Source organism: Macrotis lagotis, chromosome 8 (assembly GCF_037893015.1).
Source record: "Macrotis lagotis isolate mMagLag1 chromosome 8, bilby.v1.9.chrom.fasta, whole genome shotgun sequence".
Taxonomy (NCBI): Eukaryota; Metazoa; Chordata; class Mammalia; order Peramelemorphia; family Peramelidae; genus Macrotis; species Macrotis lagotis.
The window spans coordinates 66684218-66702873 of NC_133665.1; the positions used below are offsets into that span (position 1 = coordinate 66684218).

The 18656-nt window shown below is 35.4% G+C and overlaps 1 protein-coding gene across 4 annotated transcripts in view; it reads right to left on the minus strand.

Annotated features, from left to right (window-relative positions):
- The window catches only part of RFX3 (regulatory factor X3), a 358977-nt gene extending 341947 nt beyond the window's left edge, over positions 1 to 17030 (minus strand). The window contains exon 1 of one of the 4 annotated variants that reach the window (XM_074197449.1): positions 16889 to 17030. The gene's annotated coding sequence lies outside the window, so the exon portion shown is untranslated. The remainder of the gene's footprint in view (positions 1 to 16888) is intronic. The other 3 variants (XM_074197448.1, XM_074197442.1, XM_074197444.1) reach the window with 3 other exon arrangements.
- Positions 17031 to 18656: the final 1626 nt, after the last annotated feature.

Consider the following 18656-nt stretch of genomic DNA (forward strand, 5'->3'; position numbering starts at 1 on the left):
TATTTTTAAAAATAGAGCTATCAACAAAAATGAAAAAGGTTGCCTTAATGGTCAGCAAGTTCTTCTTCACTGGAGATACTTCAAGCAATAGCTAGAGAGCTACCTGGGTATTTCTTAATAGGGATTACTATTGAGAAATATTTGGCCTCTTCCAATCTCTTGCTGCTTCATTATATGAAGTAGGTTAAGGAAACCTAATTTAAAAATTGTTATTAAATCTATATTCAAATGAATAAGATCAAAACAGAAAAATTTTAATTTTAGGAGCCAGGGAAACTCTCCCTGATACCTCAGTTAAAGAGTTCATTATACGAAAATTGACTTGATAAGAATAAATGGTTTACTTTCTTAAAGAATAAAGTCCATTAAGCTGCCTTAATGATGATGACTTTTTCAACAAAAGTGGTCTATTTTAAAAATCAAATATCTTATAACTTGAATTCAGAGGTCCATTCAAGTAATAAAGTAAACTCAATGCCAGAATCAAAAGGTGAAGACCTCTATCCAAGTAATAAAGAATGTAAAAATGAGAAAGTAGTAAATTAAGTCATGATTTAATTTACTTAATTTTAAGTCTATAGTATCTGAGATTGAAAACTATCTTCAATTTTTTAATTTAGTATTACTTAAAATCAGTAAATATATATGTATATAATATAATTTATTGCTTGCATATTTTATTTATTTCTGTTATATTTAAATTTGATTAACCAAATTCATTTTATACATTTTTTTCTTATGGATATTACATTTTACAATGTATAAAAAGGTCAGACAATCAGAATTTCTAATTATAAAATGGGGAGGGCCTTTGAAGACAGAATTAGTTTACAACATAAAATTATAGTATATAATTTCTGGTTATTTTAAATCATTCCACTTCTATCTGGTTAACTAGATTATTATAAAAAAGATCACTATAGAACATTTTATTATACATTTCTACTAAACTTTTTAGATCTCAGAAATACACAAAGAAACTATAACTTTATAAAAAAAATTAGCTATCTGTGTATGCTTTGATTATTTAGTTATATTCAAATAGGGAAGCATCTCATTTGAAAAAGAAATATATTCTTATTTCTGTCTTAATTATTAAAATAATATTTATCACCATTTTTATATATACACATACATGTGCATATATATATATATATATATATATATATATATATATATATATATGATTAGTCTGTTCATCACAGAACAGTTCTGATAATGAGTAAACAAAATTCTTTTTCTCCTTCCCACTCTCTTTTCAGTTATAGCTTAAGCTTTGGAAAATGACCCCCCATTACTACCACCTGACCCCAACAACCAAAGAAATGGGCCAAAAGAAGGAAATGAAATAGAAACTACTTAACTGATTTGAATGATGGTAAGTCATCAAATATATCCCCTTCCTTACAATTTTCCGAGTTTTGCTTTTTCCCAGTATCTTTCTCACTTCTCCTTGAATCAAGTATATTTTACAAATAATACATCTCCTACTCAGGCAATAACAGCTAGTTCTCTTTGCTCATCACCTCTCAAAGTGGGATCTTTTGTCTACTTATCACCTTTCCCATTCTAGGAATAGAATTATGTGCAACAGTTTAAAGCACTGAGTGTGACTAAAAAAAAATTAAAAAACTTTTATTGGTGAGAGGAAAAAGGAGACTACTCAAGTTTTAACAAAGAAAATTATTTTATACTATAAAAACATTTGTAGTAATTAGATTCAGTATTTGTGAGCTCTATTACAAAATTTTTAAAGTTCTATTCACTTTAAGATTTAAATACAAAAAAAGTATTAAGTCTGTTTTCATTCTGCAACCAACTTAAAGCAAGACCTCAGAAAATATCCTTAAGTTGAAGCAACATGCTTTTCAAATAAAATGCACATAGATCAGAATCCTAAAAGATCAAAATCTTGACATTTAGAAATGCTTTCTGAAAACCAACAAAATTATTAAAGGAAAAAAGAGAAAGCATTTCTATGAAGTCCTTTTACAGGGATGATGAATTTTCTTATGCACCAATGTCACCTTTGTCAGGTCTCAAAACAAATTTTTTCTTGTGTACTTTTGCTTTTTTCAGTAATAGGTTAGGTTTCAAGTACTGGAACCTAGAATTATTAAACAGAAGACTTCACCAATAATTAAGAACACGCTTCCTATGCCAACAAGAAAAAATCAAATACTTGCAATATTTAATTGGATATTATGACATAATTTTAAAAACTATACCTCAAACATTTCAAATACAAATTAAGTTCTACTTTATAACATTTAAATTATCTGAAATGTAACCCAGGAAAAAAAACAGATTTCTTTTTGTTTCAGTAAGCAAAATATTTTCAAAATATATAATTTTATAGTATAAAGTTTTCCAATAACTAATATTGAGATAAAATTTAAGCTATTTCTAGAATAAATAGATATCCCAGGTAACTAATACCACCTAAGTTTAATAAACTATGCCTATATTAATTTACAGTGAAACATATGTCTATTAAACATTTCACTATGTAAAACATTCATATCTTCACCCAAGGTCAATTTTAAAGGTTATAAATAATATAAAATTCTCAAATTAAAAAGTAGTTTCTACAAAATACTATTATAATCATCTCATTAGCCTCTCCTGCCAATCAGTTTAAACAACTACAGTCAAAATACTACTTCTTTCTGAAGTATGCCTTACTGATTTAACTTTACTGCCTAGATACTCAACTACTTTGGTCCTACAAGCAAAATTTCACTAATTTCTTATTCTCTTTTTTTAGTTTACTTGTACTATTCTCATTCTTCCCCTATCCTCTGATCCTTATTCCATACCTTCACATTAAGATATTGCTGCTCTGGATATGTTGTGCCATCTATTGGAACAACTAAAGGCTTACAAAGTAAAACATAATGTAGAATATTCCAAAGCTCAAAACACCATGTATCATACAAGACTACAATAAGATTTGAGAAATTACAGAATGTAATGCAAAATAATACAACCACAACTCAGTATATAGGGCTAAAGCGCCAAAGACAAGCTATCTCTAGATACACATCTTCTTAAACTAGAACAGCAATAGCTATTGAGAACAAAAAGATTAAACAGGTAGAATCACTACATTTACCTATTTCTTCAAATTCTTCAGTTTCCTAATCATAGTAGTTTGAAACTCATAGCTTTCTGCTACAATAAATGCTACCTAGTTCAATATAATCAAAATTAATTTTCACTCCCCATTCAAAGCAATTTCAATTTCCTAAAATTTTAAGCCAATCTTGAAAAACAAGTTCACTTCTATTCCAGTACTATGTCCATGTTAAAAAAGTAAACTATTTTTCATTTTAAAACTACAGTTATAATTCAGTGGTCTTATATTTTCATCTATAGTAGCATCATTAATTTCAGTCCTAAAGCTTATAGAATTATCTACTTCAAGTGCTGTCTAAAAAGCATGAGTTTGAAATGATACTTAATATCCTTACTATCTTCCCTAATTTGAATAAATATAAATCTGAAAAGAAAAATTGTTCATGTGTCATAATTTTATCCTATTGATTACCAGAAACTAAAACACATGTTAGAACTTATTTATATTCCAAGTATTAGTTCAAAGAACTAGTATTTGGAAAATAGATATGTCTAATAGAGCCTACAATTTCTTATTTTGGTAATACACTATCTTCATAACAAATATTCCTGAAAAACATGTGAATTTATTTTCCTTAATTGATTTATTTTTTAAAATATACCAGGGTTGGGGTATAAAACAAATCTTGTTCCAAAATTAACTATTTGTAATGCAAATGCAAACGCCTAGTTTATCTGTTTTCTAAATGAATTTTTAGATGCTGGTTTTTCATTATGACACTCCTGACTACTTAAAGCCAGAAATTTCTATACGTTAATTGCAAACTTTGAAGTGAAAAACTTACCTGCAAATCATTTAATAAAGTCCTATCATTTTCTAAACTAAGACTTTCTGAAAACTATTGTCTAATAGTATCATTAGATATAATTGGCTGTCAATCAGACAAAGCATTATTAAGGATGAGACAGACCTCACTCTTTTGTTGCAAACAATGCCAGTTCAGAACACAAGCAGGAAAGAAAACCTGGTCCAATCACCAAACATATCCACAAAGACAAGTCTGAATTTCCCACACAGAGCAGAAGGTAGGGAACTGAGTTAATCCATCATTTTTATTTTCTGGCACATAAACAGGATTTTCTCTTTCCTCTTTTATATGGATGGGGGGTGTTTAATTTAGAATATAATCTCTACAAAGGGATGTCTCTCATTCATTACCAGGCATATTGAGGCCTAAGAATATGTGTCCATTAAGTTCACAGAAAAGGTGAAATTTGTCCAGCACTAATGTTCAACTGTATGGTAGAGAAGAATAAGGTCTGGAAAGTCCTACCAACATCTGGACAGGCATTGAATATAGACTAGTAATGAGGACTGTCTGTCAAAGACAACAAGTATGGTGAAGCTCATTACTGGTTTTCAGGCAATGACTTTTCTGGGCCCAACAATTTATGAATTGTAAGGTAGTTGTGAAGTTTTGGAGCAAGAGAAAATACTTAAAACAAGGAAAATCATGACTGCTTCAAAATATCAAAATAGCTAAAATTAGCTATTTCAATAAAAAGTCTTCCACATCTATATAAAAATTCTGAGTAGCTACAAAGCTGTCTGTAGGAAATAGATGATTCCTGATCTAAAGGCAACACTTCTGTTTCTTTCTCTTTTCCCTATTTGTGGCCCCAAAGGCATGAAATAGAGGTATTGTATATTCAGCACTTTCAAGAAAAGGTAGAGTGTTATGGTAATCATATTACCTTGTAAATTAGTCTGATTCTTTGTTGCTGCTTATACAATTTGCCATTTTTCTCTAACTGTGAAAAAAACTAGTACATTATAGTATTATCTCCATCTTGCAGAAGAGGAAACTCAGGCACAGAGATTTAAGTGACTTGGCCAATGTTACTCACCAAGTAACAAAGTTTGTATTTGAACCCATATCTCCCAATCCCAAATCTAATGCTCCTTCCTCTAGAACAAAGGAATAACCAGCAGATATAGTATAATAGGAAGCTTTAGTCCATTGTACCACTTCATCAGCTAAGTAAGATGGATATAATTCATGCTTACTTTATAGGAAAGAAATGAATTCATGAATAAAATGTGATAAACATTTTAAGACTACGGTTTTATTGCACAATAAACAGAAAATTCAGGGAAAAGTAGAAAAAAATAAAAACTTTCATTGATTTATCTTTTTTTTAATTCCTGCCAGATTTCTAAAAGTGTAACATATAGCAGAAAATACATCTATCCTTTTAAAAAATATACATTAATGTTTTCATATTCAAGGAAATGGGCATTATGCATGAAATTATCAATCCATTATGTGGTATATTCTTTTCAATATACATTAAATTTAATTTGGTTATATTAACACTGGACTACTTTGTTTTTAAAGAGTAATACATCTTTACTTGATAGAAGATGAAAATGATACTTCACTGTATACTGCTATGCTTTTGGGGATAGAAGTGAGGGTAAAGAATATCACCATAATGCAATAGTAAACTTAAGATAAAGTCATGTGGCTTACTTTCACTCTTTAGACACGGCACTTTAACAAAAATATGGATTTATATTAAATAAAGAAAAACCTCTGGGATAAAATTATTACATAAAAATGATGAATTTATACCCCTATAACTTATGGCCCACATTAAAGTAATTTTTCCTGGAGCTGGGCTCCCAGAAGCTCAAGAACACCTCTGGTCTTCCAGAGAGATTAATATAACATTTTCAAATTCTTTGATAAGCTTTATCCTAAAATCCCCTCCCCCCAATGGTATACATAAGAAAAATTCAAAGAAAATTTAAGAAACGGATCATTAGAATTCAAAGGAGTTAATTTTATAAGTAACTAGTAATGAGAAACCTCTCTGGATACTTCATAACTGCATTCTTGGGAAATGAAATTCTAGACTTAAGCTCCTCAGGTAAAGCAATGGCCTTAAACTGCCTCTTATAACATCATTCAGACTAAAAATATATCTCTAGAACTGTTTCCAATTTGAATTATGGGTCTGACAGGTCAGTGTACCTGCCCACAGTTCACTATTGAGACCCTAACCTGGTGAATGATTCTCAGAGGATACCATAGTTGTGACCAGATCAGCAAACTTATAGTTATGGACTCTCATTCTTTTTAAATAAAAAATAGAATATAAACAGCAGCTTCAAGTATCACAGAGAATCTAGCAACCATCCTTAATCTTATTGCAATCAACCTAGGACAGATTTCCCCTTGAGCACTGTCTAAATAACAATGACACAGATTAAAGAAGCACAAAATGTTGCATGTGGAAAGGGACCTTAGAAGTCAACTAATCCAACCCATTCAGGAAACTGAAACCTATTGGGGATATTAAGTGACTTTTTATCTAAGGTCCCCCAACTAGTTAATGACAGAAATGAAACAAGTTTTCCACAATTCATTACTTTGTCCTTTGTTACCATTTTTCCTCATTAATTTTCTTGATTTGATCTGATTTCCTGCCTACTTTTCATCCCTCATTCAAACTTTTAACTTTACCACTCATGGACTTATGTGTGGGGCAGAAGAGTTGCCTTGCACACCCTAGGTTCCCCAGGCTACATTCCTGTTTACTCATTGTCCATCCTTCCTTGGATGTCAGATGAAAGCAGGAAAAAAAAGGCCTAAACTAGATTAATCTGAGGATTAACCTTAGTTCCAATGGTCAGCAGTACTGGCAGTGCATTGCTGCTTCTAATGTGGGTAATAACAAAGGTGAATCTAAGACTTCTTAGTCTGGAGTAGGCTCAGAGACGATAGGAAAATGTGGTTGTCTCAGTATGCCAAACATCAAAATCCATAGAATCATAGATGTCAGTACCCAGAGACTTCAGAGATAACTTGGCTCAAACTCATGCCTTTGAAGACACAGAAACAGGTTTAAGAGTTGAAGTGACAAGATCCTACAGAAGTATAGTGAAGAAATTATGAATCTATTGTTTCTTTATATTACCACACTGTTAGAGAATATTTCTTAGATTTTAAAACAGCCTATTGAATAGTTCCAAGTACAGTAATATAATGCCCAGTTAATGGCTTATAGACCAAAAAGTCAACCAAATACATAACATCATTGGCATAAAATGCATGCATATTTTATTAATATGAACCAAAAAAAAGATGGCTCATCAAATAATCACCTGGATGAAGTAGTAAAGATGTACTTAAGTAACATTTCTTGGCTAATTTCTGTCTACATCCATTAACAATATAATCAAAATCTGTCTTCAAAAAGCAGGAGAGGCATTAGAATTAAAATTCTTTCTGATTTATAGGATGAGTATAGACTTATATATACACCAAAAAGAAGAGAGATAAAAGAACCTCATCAATAAGAGTCACCATTACTAAATGAAAAAAGGAAACTTAAAATATATCCACAATGTTACATGCAAATGATTGACAGACAGTTGGATTAGTCTATTTGTGTGTGTGTGTGTGTGTGTATCTTGAACAGGCATTACTAATAACAATAAGCTAGGCCTAGAATTGAATAGAAGCAAGCAAGCTAGATTGCATCTCAGAAATTATACATTGCTGTCAATAGTCCCAAGTTGCTCATTGCCACAACAGTCAATCCTTTTAACACCAATATTCTCCTGGTGCTATTATATGGCTGTGAATCAAGAGACTCTTATGACCTCTGCAGAAGCAAAATTGCAGCTGACTGAAAGAACAATGTAAAATGAATGTGAAGAGGACTGGGGATAGGATTCTTCTCCTACAACCAAATTAAAAAATGTTTTAGAAGGAATCACAATCAGGACAGTTTTGATAGTTACATATTAGGTATATTATATGTTGGAAAAGAGAGCTAAGCTCTAGATTTAAAAATAAAGAAAGCTCAATGATGGTTATACAGGCATAGCATATTATCAAAAATGACTTGGATAGAATAAATAAGGAAAAGAAATCATCAAGACTAACCATAGGATCATAGATTTGGAAGTAGAAGGAATCTAACAAGCCAACTAATATAACTATCATTTTAAAGATTAGGAAACTGAAACTTTAAAAGTTAAATAACTATTCAATGTCATTAGAGATGTTAAGTGACAGTGGTACATTCTGATCTGTTGATTCCAAAATTAGTGCTCTTACCACTGTATCATTCTGCCTCTCACTCTAAGGAGTGAGACTGAGGCAGGCACCATGAATAAAATATTAAAAGAAGCAAAGGAAGACCCTTTAATGTAATGGGGATATCCTCTTCTGAAAAACAAGAATCACATGAGATAGTTTGGAATGCCCACATCATTAAAGTAACTCATCCAGAAGAAGCACTATGCATAAAATAACAGAAAAGAGAATATTTAATCTAACTCAGTGGTGTCAAACCCAAATAGAAATGGGTCCCATTAAACTGTACATAAGAATTCCTGCAGCCCACATACTCACTTATAAATTCACATATTACCTATTTTATTTATTTTGTTAATTGTAGCACAATTACCTTTTAATCTGATTTGAGCCCTACTTGAGTGTTATAAGGGTGCATATTTGAAACCACTAATCTAAGCAATATGAAAAGAGAGATTTCAAAAGAGATAAAAGCTAAAGCTGTAAGAACTTCTGCATAAAATTCAGTTTTATGAGCAAAACAATCAGATCAACTTTCATTAGAAAAAACAAATCAGGTTGCTAAGTTGGTAAATGTGAAATCAGACATAGTTCAAGCAAAATTAAAGGAATTTGTAAATATGACCAAGTACTTAATTTCTACAAGATACCTCCAACCACAGAAATATGATAATGTATTGAACAGCAACAAAAGAGATGTTACAAAATGTCTGTTGTGAAATGGAATCCTTGCCTATTTTTTTTTTAGGTTTTTGCAAGGCAAATGGGGTTAAGTGGCTTACCCAAGGCCACACAGCTAGGTAATTATTAAGTGTCTGAGACCGGATTTGAACCCGGGTACTCCTGACTCCAAGGCCAGTGCTTTATCCACTACGCCACCTAGCCGCCCCAATCCTTACCTATTCTTTAGCAATCAAAGAAAGCCAATTATATAAAATTTATCCTCTTTCATGTTTATATTTTGTATGATCAAGATATTATCTGAAGTTCCCTTAATATGCCTAATAAAGTTAGAAACTATGCCAAAATTCTTTGCTACATGTAGCCTTATAAGATTTTACTAATATTTCTGTGAAATTTTAAGAAGTTAACTACAATATTCATTTCATTGATTTTTAAATTGTATAGTTTTATGACATACAGTTCTTAGTCCCTAAGAAATAATAAACTGCAAAAATCATTTCACCATTGCACAAAAAGCTAGATAAACTATGCACTGACAAGGAAGTTTTATAAGGACCAGAGTATTTAACATAATGCTTAGAAATAGGGTTTTGATGAACTTAGTTGACTTTTGATGTATAGAGAAAAGTCCTTCAGATATAACAGATATGAAAGAGAAATTACATTCTGATAGATGACAATCAAAAATCAGGATTGGGTGGTTTTATGATAGAGGAGAGAGAGAGAGAGAGACTATTATATGACTGCCTATATCACAGGTGTTGTCTTAATGTGAACTACCTAAAATTACTCTGAGGAAGACAGATATATAGTTTGATTTAGGATTGTTAAAGATGCATTAATCATATCTTAGTCTTACAGTATAACCAAGTTTCAGAAGTTAGTAACATCTTTCAAATAAAACATTCTGGGCTGTCATGTTTACCATGATAGGAAATTGGGGGGGGGGGCAGGGGGAGGAAACCTGATAGAGAAATGAATATATATGTAATAGACATAATTTATAATGCATATATTGGGCAGGATAAAAGGGTTGACAAGTGATTTCATTGGTACAAGGAACTTTCAATATGAAAATTCATTCCACTGATGCAAGTAAGCAATAACTGTGATTTATATTCTAGGGAATTAGCTGGGAAGTTGAGAGGCTAAGAGATGTAATAATAATTACAGTTACCATTTACATAGCACACACTACTTAGGCAACATTCTGCTAAGTGCTTAAGAAATATTGATTCTCATAACCCTGGAAGAAAGATGCTATTATTATCCCCATTTTACAGTTGAGGAAACTAAAGCAGACAGAGGTAAAGTGACTTTGTATCCGGGGTGCTATTTGAACTCAGGATGTCCTAAGAGAGTCTAAGAAGGTCGGATTTCAACTCAGGTCTTACTGACTCCTGAACAAAACTGTTACACTTAGAATGAGAGAAGGGACGGAAAGAAAATGGAGAAGGGGGGGAAGGGGAGGAAGAGGAAAGGAAAGAGATGAGAGAGAATATATAGTTATTAAATTCTAATTCTTGGGGGGCAGCTAGGTGGCGCAGTGGATAAAGCACTGGTCCTGGAGTCAGGAGTACCCGGATTCAAATCCAGTCTCAGACACTTAATAATTACCTAGCTGTGTGGCCTTGGGCAAGCCACTTAACTCCATTTGCCTTGCAAAAACCTAAAAATAAAAAATTCTAATTCTTTTGGAGAGAAGAAAACAGGGAACTCTTAAACCTGATTCATCGACTTTGTTAAGGAACAAAAAATCTAGAATCTAACCTTAAAAGATTTGGGTTCCAGTGTTGACTTTGTTACTCACTACCTCTAGAATCTTGATTGTTGCTTCCCCTTCTCTGAGCCTCACTTTCTTCATTTGTGAAATGAGAAAACTGAGCCAAGAACTTCAGGGTTCCTTTCAGAGTCTAAACTATAGATTTTTGCATGGGTATAGCATGCCCTAGTGGAGAGTGCTGGACCTGAAATTAGGTGGCAGACCTGAGTTCTATTAGCTGTGTGACCACGAACTCTTTAACCTCTCAAGAGCTTCAGTATGCTGTCAATAAATTAGGGATAACAACACTTGTACTGTCTATCTCACAGAGTTATTGTGAAGAAAGCACTTGGCAAACCTGAAACCTCTTAGGAGAATGTAAATTCCCTAAAGGCTATTTTCAGTTTTGCATTTGTATTCCAGGATCTTCTGTCTAACCCTTTAGCCAACATTTAAATGTTGCAGAATTGAAGTGAAATATAAATGCATGATTATAACTAGTGGTTTTGATATCTATACATTATTCCTTCTCAGGATATATGTAGTTCTATGCTTCAATATGAAGTCATTTTTAGGAATAATTACAGTTAAGAGCTGCCTATGTAACATAGTATAACATCTTCTGAGTAAGAGAAAAACATTGACTTATTCATATTCATACAGTACTTTGAGATTTACAAAGCATTTTTCTCATGATAACCCACCTACATGGTGAGCCATGCTAAACTTATAATTCCCATTTTACTGCTCAAGGAACTGAGATTCAAGGATATGATTCCCCAAGTCACATGGTCAAACTAAACTAGTTAAGAGTTATACTCAGGGATAATGTTAAGTATTCCCACTCCAAAATCAGTGCTGGATTCAGAGTACCACTACTACTTTAATTTATTTAAGACACAATTAGGTTCAAGTCAGATTCAAGGGCAAATTCAAGCTCAGATACTGTAGCTGTATGACCCATGGTAAGTCACTTTAGTATTTATATGTTTCATTTTCCTTGACTGTAAAATGAAATTAATAGTACTTACCTTCCAGGACAAAAAGGAAGTAATATTTGTAAAGTTCTATATCTGTCACCTTTCTTTATTATTATTATTACTATCAGTGGCCAGGCTCCTTCAGACAATGACTGTCATATATCTGACTTAATGATACAAGATTTTGTTTCTTTGGTCCTCCCATAAAACTTTCCTTTTGATTATAAAATCATTCCCAGCAAGCAACATAAAATCTAAAATCACTCTTCCAAATCAAGATACAAAGTATCTTGCATACAAGTATACAAAGTATGATAGAGGTAAACATTTTCTAGATAGCTATTAATAATAATTCATCATAATACTTTAACATTTACAAAGAGCTTTCCTTAAAATAATTCTCAGAAGTAGAAGAGATACATTAGTCTAACCCCATTTACCCAAACCAAAGAGAATTCAGAGAAAATAAATTCTGTCATTCATTTATATTAATTTAATTAATCTGAAACAATCAGATTTTTACTTCTTACAACATGATAGTCTTAATCATTCAATTAAAAAGCATAATTTCTATCAAAATTTTTATTCTACAAAAAATGACATAAATCTCACAGTAGGCAAACTAATGGAGATAAGATTAACATACTAAAAATCAGTGTACACACAAGTAAGGTTAACATTTTCAGACTTTTGTTTTGAATTATAGTAAGGATTAGGTCTTGATATTAGTTTATGTTTTACTGCCACATGTCAATAATGAAGTGGTACACTTTATACAGAACTTCTAAAAACTAAATTATGCTCAATTTTCTTACACAATCTCAGGCCAATACAAGCTTAAAGATACCCATAATTTTTTTTTTAAAGATATCTTTTTTTTTTCTAAAACTAAAAGTCCAAGTAAATTCATGTTGCTTGGTGACAGCAATACAAATAGCATAGCACCCTCTGGTGCATTTACTATAGGAAATATAAAATTCCCACAATGAGGATAGCATTGAAAGGGACCTTTCAATGTCTAGATGTTGCTTCATTTATTTGGATGTGGAATTTCATTTTTGAAACTCATGCTAAAATGCTCCTTTTTAAAAAATACTATTGAAAATTTTAATAGCTGTTAAGGTGTTTTGAAATATTTTTTCATCCATAAACTAGATTTTAAAAAAAGATGGCATAATAAGAATACTAAAATTTTGTTTTTGATACAAAATGTTCATATTATGCTACATTAAAAAAATAAGCCATCATATATAAAAGTTAGAGCCCTCTAGTCATGGTAACCAAACTATATCTCATTATTTTGAATTTGCTTGAATTTTGAATTGACTCAAAATGAGTTATGGAATATTATCAAGAATTAAATGATTTACAAAAGGATTCATGTTATAGTACTTGTAAACAAGATATAAAAATTAAAATACTGTGTTTAGTAACTACAAGAGTTTTAAACTATTTTAAAAAACACTTATGAAAAGGTACCTCTTCCTGGGAAAATAATTAGCTCTGAAAGTAGATTTTACTAATGACAAAAGCAAAGGATGCCACCTGCTTTAGACAGCCCTTTTGTGAGCCACTGGAAGTCCCAACACAATGCACTAGAAATGAAAGTGACACCTGTTTAAAGAAGCCATCTGTCCCTAACAGGATAGATTTAGTCAAATCCACTTAATCTAGGATTTCCAAAATATGGGAGCACTATGCACCTGTAAGCAGAGAACTCAAAATATATCTTGTGGTGACCATTCTAAGGATATACAAATAATACTAGTCAGCAAAAAAAAAAATCTGCTTGAGGAATTATAAGTATTCATTTTTAAAGCAAGGATATGACTTTCTTTAATCCACACTTAGCATATAAAATAAAGCTATTCATAATTTTATTTCTTCAGTAATCATAAGCATCTACTACATATCCTTATGTTCTGTATAACTATCAAGAGTAGCATTCCTGCTGCATTTTCTAAGTTTGCTTTTACTCTTTTCCTACACTTCTGATGAGCTAGCTAACCATTTAACTAAGAAAAACACACATTCAAAATCTAAAGAAGCAAAGTCTTTATATTCCGCCTACAGTTTTTTCTTTTAGAAAGTTCAAATGAAAGAACACTCCAGTATAATTTTTAAACGAATGATTTTTTAAAAAGTTACCAATAAGCAACATGTGCCAGTATTCAAATAAAACAATGACCTTATCTTTGATAGATTATTACATTTATTTTAAATCTCTAATTTGATTACAAAAAAAGGAAAATAAATTTCAATGTTTTAAAAATCATGTTATTAATTTTATAGAGGATAAAGTACATCAGACAAAGGCTTAGCATATTTTAAAACCTTATGATTATAGCACAAATCCATATAAAAATGGAAAAAAAGATACAGTATTTACTATATACTAGGCCTAACTTGCCTATTTCATGAAGATTGAAGAAACTGTAATGAATGCATGACTCAAAAATTATCTATTTTCTTTTAATGCAACTAATAAACTGGGGCAAAAACTGTAAACTATTTAGAAAGTTCAAGATATATATGTTAAAGATCTTAGGGCATTAAAACATGAAATCATAAATGTTCAACTACATAAAGCAGGCTTATACAAGTGAATATTTTAATTGTTCTCCCCCCATCAAAAAAAAATCACTGTACTTTCAAAGAACAGTGGCATCATCATCATCACTAGGTAGATCTAAAACTTAAGAACCCAGGAAAATTAAAATATCTACTTAGAGAACCCTTCTAAGAAATATTAAGGTGACAATAATCTAAATCATGATATTACCTGTAATTATCTTTAAGATGAACAGTTCTGCCAATATCCTCAGAATTTATTTTAAAAGCCTATGGAAATGAATCTGGTTCACTTTTAAATGGAAATAATCTTCTGTGAGTGCAACTTTACCAATACTCTCTTTAAAATTAATAGTCTTGTTATACCTATTAAAATTCTGTGTTCACATCAACATGACAATTTTTTTAAAGCCCAAAATCTTTGTGCAATGGTCCTAAGTTCCTTAACATGATGCAAATTCTTGCATTCTGAATATTAAAATACTAAACCGAAACATTGTATTATAATCTACTTTACTGATAACCCCATTGTGTAAATGACAAAGTCTGAAACTGTATCTAATGAAAACAAAACTCCTATTAACTTTACTGAGAGTTTATGAGACCCAGGAGCTTCAGGATCAGAAACCATGGGGGTATCTGACATTACTCTGAGCAAAAAAAGAATGCAAACTGGGGTTACAGATTTGACTTTCAAAAAAATAACCCCCTCGAAAAAAAAAAGATAAATCATAAAGGAATTGGGATCCTTTGAGAAAGATTGCTCTCAGGCCAAAATATCATGATCATCTATATAAGCATTTATAGGGAAATGACTTAAGGAATAAAACAAGAGAAATACAACTCTTATTTGGCAAAAGATGAGTCCTACTTAAACATTACAATTATTTAACCAGCGTAACATTTTTAGTCTCAATACTCTCATAATCTTCATCTGTCCTATCAGTTAAATCAATGATCTTTTCTGTTGGGGTTGTTAGAAGGAACCAAGTCATATTCAAGTCAAATTTAACAAGATTCACATTCAAAAACAAAATATGTGCAATTAAAATGAGAAATTACATTTATTTCCACAAATATACATTCACAAAATTAATACCACTTTCCTATTAATTTGTTAATTAAAAGTTTCACTGTACAACACAGAAATTTAAGGAGTTTGCATTTCAAAACTGGGTTCACTCTAAAGATCAACCCTGTCAACTGAGTTAATTTCTTTTACCTACAAAGAAAAAAATCAATATAAATGCAAAATTTCAGAAATAGTGGTCCTCTAAACTGGTGAGTATTAAACAAATTTGATGTTCAGTGTAAACAAAAAAGTAAATATAAAGAATATATTAAGAACAGAAGTCTAGCTCTAAACTACAAAGTAAGGGAAATATACACACGTTTCAAGTTGGGAAGCTTCATACATTCTTTATGAACAACTTGACTTCAATTTCAACTCTCAAAGGAAAATGAACAGAGAAGGGGGAAAGAAAGCTCAAAGTACCATAACTGACAAATACCATTATAAACTGATTTCAGAGTTTTCTTCTATCCTATCTCTGTTTAAAGCACATTCTTATAATCACAATGTAAATTACTAAGACCTTCTCCACTATTTGGGGATTTATCGAAGTGAAATGGAACCTCACGAGCACCCCTCCCATCTCCACATGAAGATAAAGCTCTGTCAATAACTACTAACCGAACTATCACAGATGCTCTGCATCCGGTTTAAATCACAAGCACAAAAAGACACTTAAAAAAAATCTCTTTCTCTGAAGCAGCAACAGTAAAGAGGCCCCTGTCTTCACTGTGTGTGTGTGTGTGTGTGTGTGTGTTGGGGGGGTAAGAGGGTTCGGGAGTAAGAAAGAGAAGGGAGAAGAGTGCTGAATGGATATTAAGACTGTTTGCAGCACAAAGAAAATACAGTTTTAAAAGAAAAAGAAAACAATGAAACTGCTGGTGATTAAAGAAGAATACCCTATTTATCACAAAGCAAAGAGGACAGAATGGAGGAAATAAGAGGTGGGAAAAGTTCACCAGTGTTTAAGGTTAAAGGGGAAAAAACCCATACCAGGCCCTACAAGTGAACAACAACAACAAAAAATACCTCTAGCTCCTGCACATTGTAATCTATTTCGGTTTATAAAAAAAAAAAAAAGCAGGAAACATACAGGTTTAAAAAAGAAACGGGGGGAAAAAATTCCTGGTCTTTCCACCTGACCTTCCTCCTCAACCAAGAGATCAGAAATATTCCACAATACCAATCAGAAAACTCTATTTCCCTCTCCCTCTCCCACTCCCCAAAGACCCCCCCCATCACACTCCATCCCTAAAGTGCAGCCAAAGGGGGGGGGGTGGGAAGGATGGGGGGGCGCAAGACGTACACATACATCCTAGTCTATCCATATAGTTAGTAAATATAAATTGTAAACAAGCTCCAGAAAGAGAGAAGCCCCAACAGCAGCAGCAGCAGCAGCAGCAGCAGCAGCAGCAGCAAGAAGCAGCAGCAGCAGCAGCAGCAGCAGCAGCAGCAGCAGCAGCAGCAGCCCCCGAGGTGTGAGAAGCAGCAGCAGCAGCAGCAGCAGCAGCAGCAGCAGAAGAGTGAGACACACACGCGCGCACACACACACACAAATACACGCACGGACACACGCGTACACACACATCCACACGCTCCCACACACATGTAGATATAGAATAATATTCACCTTGGCTGTGGATTATTGTGGTGTTGTTGGTGGGTGATGGAGATGGTGGTGGTGGGGAGGAGGAGGAAGAGGAGGAGGAGGAGGAGGAGGAGGAGGAGGAGAGGAGTAGTTGTTGTTGATGGGTAACAGTCGCCAGGACTACGGTGACTATGGCGCTTGATTCACAAGGCAACGGTTGCTATAACTCACAAAAGAGAGAGAGAGGGAGAGAGAGGGAGAGAGAGAGAGGGAGAGAGAGGAGGGAGAGGGAGACACACGGGGAGGGGGGGTTGGGGGAGGGAAGAGGGGAGGAGGCAACCGAACCTGAGAGCAGCCGCCGCCGGAAGAGGCGGGCTCAGGGCACGGTGACGGACACTCGGCGGTGGGAGCGGGGAGCGGGCGGGGAGGGGGCACAGGGATCCGCTAGAGACGCCAATGACTGCCGGGGGTCCGGGCGGAAGAGGAGCCGAGGCTACGGTACAGGCTCCTTTGCCAGCCACACTGGGGCTTCTGGAGGCGCAACTAGGAGGAGCCCCTAGGAGGCGGCTTGCGGGCTCCGAGTGGCTCGGCAGAGGGGCTGGCACGGAGGCCCTCCCCCCCTCCCCGCCTCCGCGCGGCCCCGCACGACAGAGAGGATGGGGGAGAAACCAGTCAGGGGAGAGGGCGGCGGGACATGGCGCTGGCGGGGGCAGGCGGTAAAGCGAAACGGGCGCTCCGGAGAGGGGCCGCCCCTGCGGCCGCGTCACTTCCGGCGAGGCAGGAGCCCGGATGTTGCCGCCTCTCTCCGGGCACTGAGGCGCAAGCGTCCCGGCCGCCGCTCCTCCTCCTCCTCCTCTTCCTCCTCTTCTTCCTCCTCCTCCTCCTCCTCACTCGCCCAGCGGCTCGGCGCTCTCGGACTCCCTGGCCCCGCGCGGGACTCGAGTTGTGCCAGTCCCTTCTCCCTCCCTCGCTCTCCTGCTTTCCCGGGCTCCCGCCGGCCCCCAGAGGGCACTGCGCGGCGGCGAGCGGCGCCGGGGGTGGTGGGGGGGCGTGCTGGGGGGGGGCGGGGGGACGCGGGAGCCAAGGGGCGCGTGCCAAGCTCGCGGCGCCGCGGTCGCCATTTTAAAAGCGAGCGAGAGCCCCGAGCGCGTGGGGGGAGGCGGCGCCGGGGGAGAGGTCGGATCCCGGTTGTCTCGGTGGTCGATCCCCCCCCCCCCCGCTGGCTTCCGAACTGGAAATCGGGCGCGAGAGACGCCGACAGCCGGGCGCGAATGAGGGGAGTGAAGGAGCCCCCCTGCCCCTCTCCACTCCGCCGGAGCCAGCCCGCGCCCGTGGGCTGGGGCCTTCGCGCCCTCGGCTCTTGCCAATGCTGGGAGGATACCTGGGGGCGCCCGGTGAGCCAAGGCTTGGAGCCGGGCCGCCTCGGTGATGCTGTCTGCCAGCAGGCGGGGCAGGCCCCGATCTCCCGCGAAAATGCCGGGGTGGAAAAGACCTGGTCGGGGATCGATGCCGGAATGGATCTTTAAAAAGTATCTAGTTTGGGGACCGCTGGGTGGCCTGGAGTTAAATCCGACCTCAGACACTTAATAATTACCTAGCCGTGTGGCCTTGGGCAAGCCACTTAACCCCATTGCCTTGCAAAAAACTAAAAAAGAAAGTATCTAGTTTGCTCCCTACAATTCCCCCAACCTCTTCATTTTACAGATGAAGAAATCTAGACCCAGGCCGATTATGTAAATAAGTAGCAGTTGAACCCTCATCCCCCATTCCAAATGCCACCAGTTTTTCCACTGCACAGTCATCCAATCCT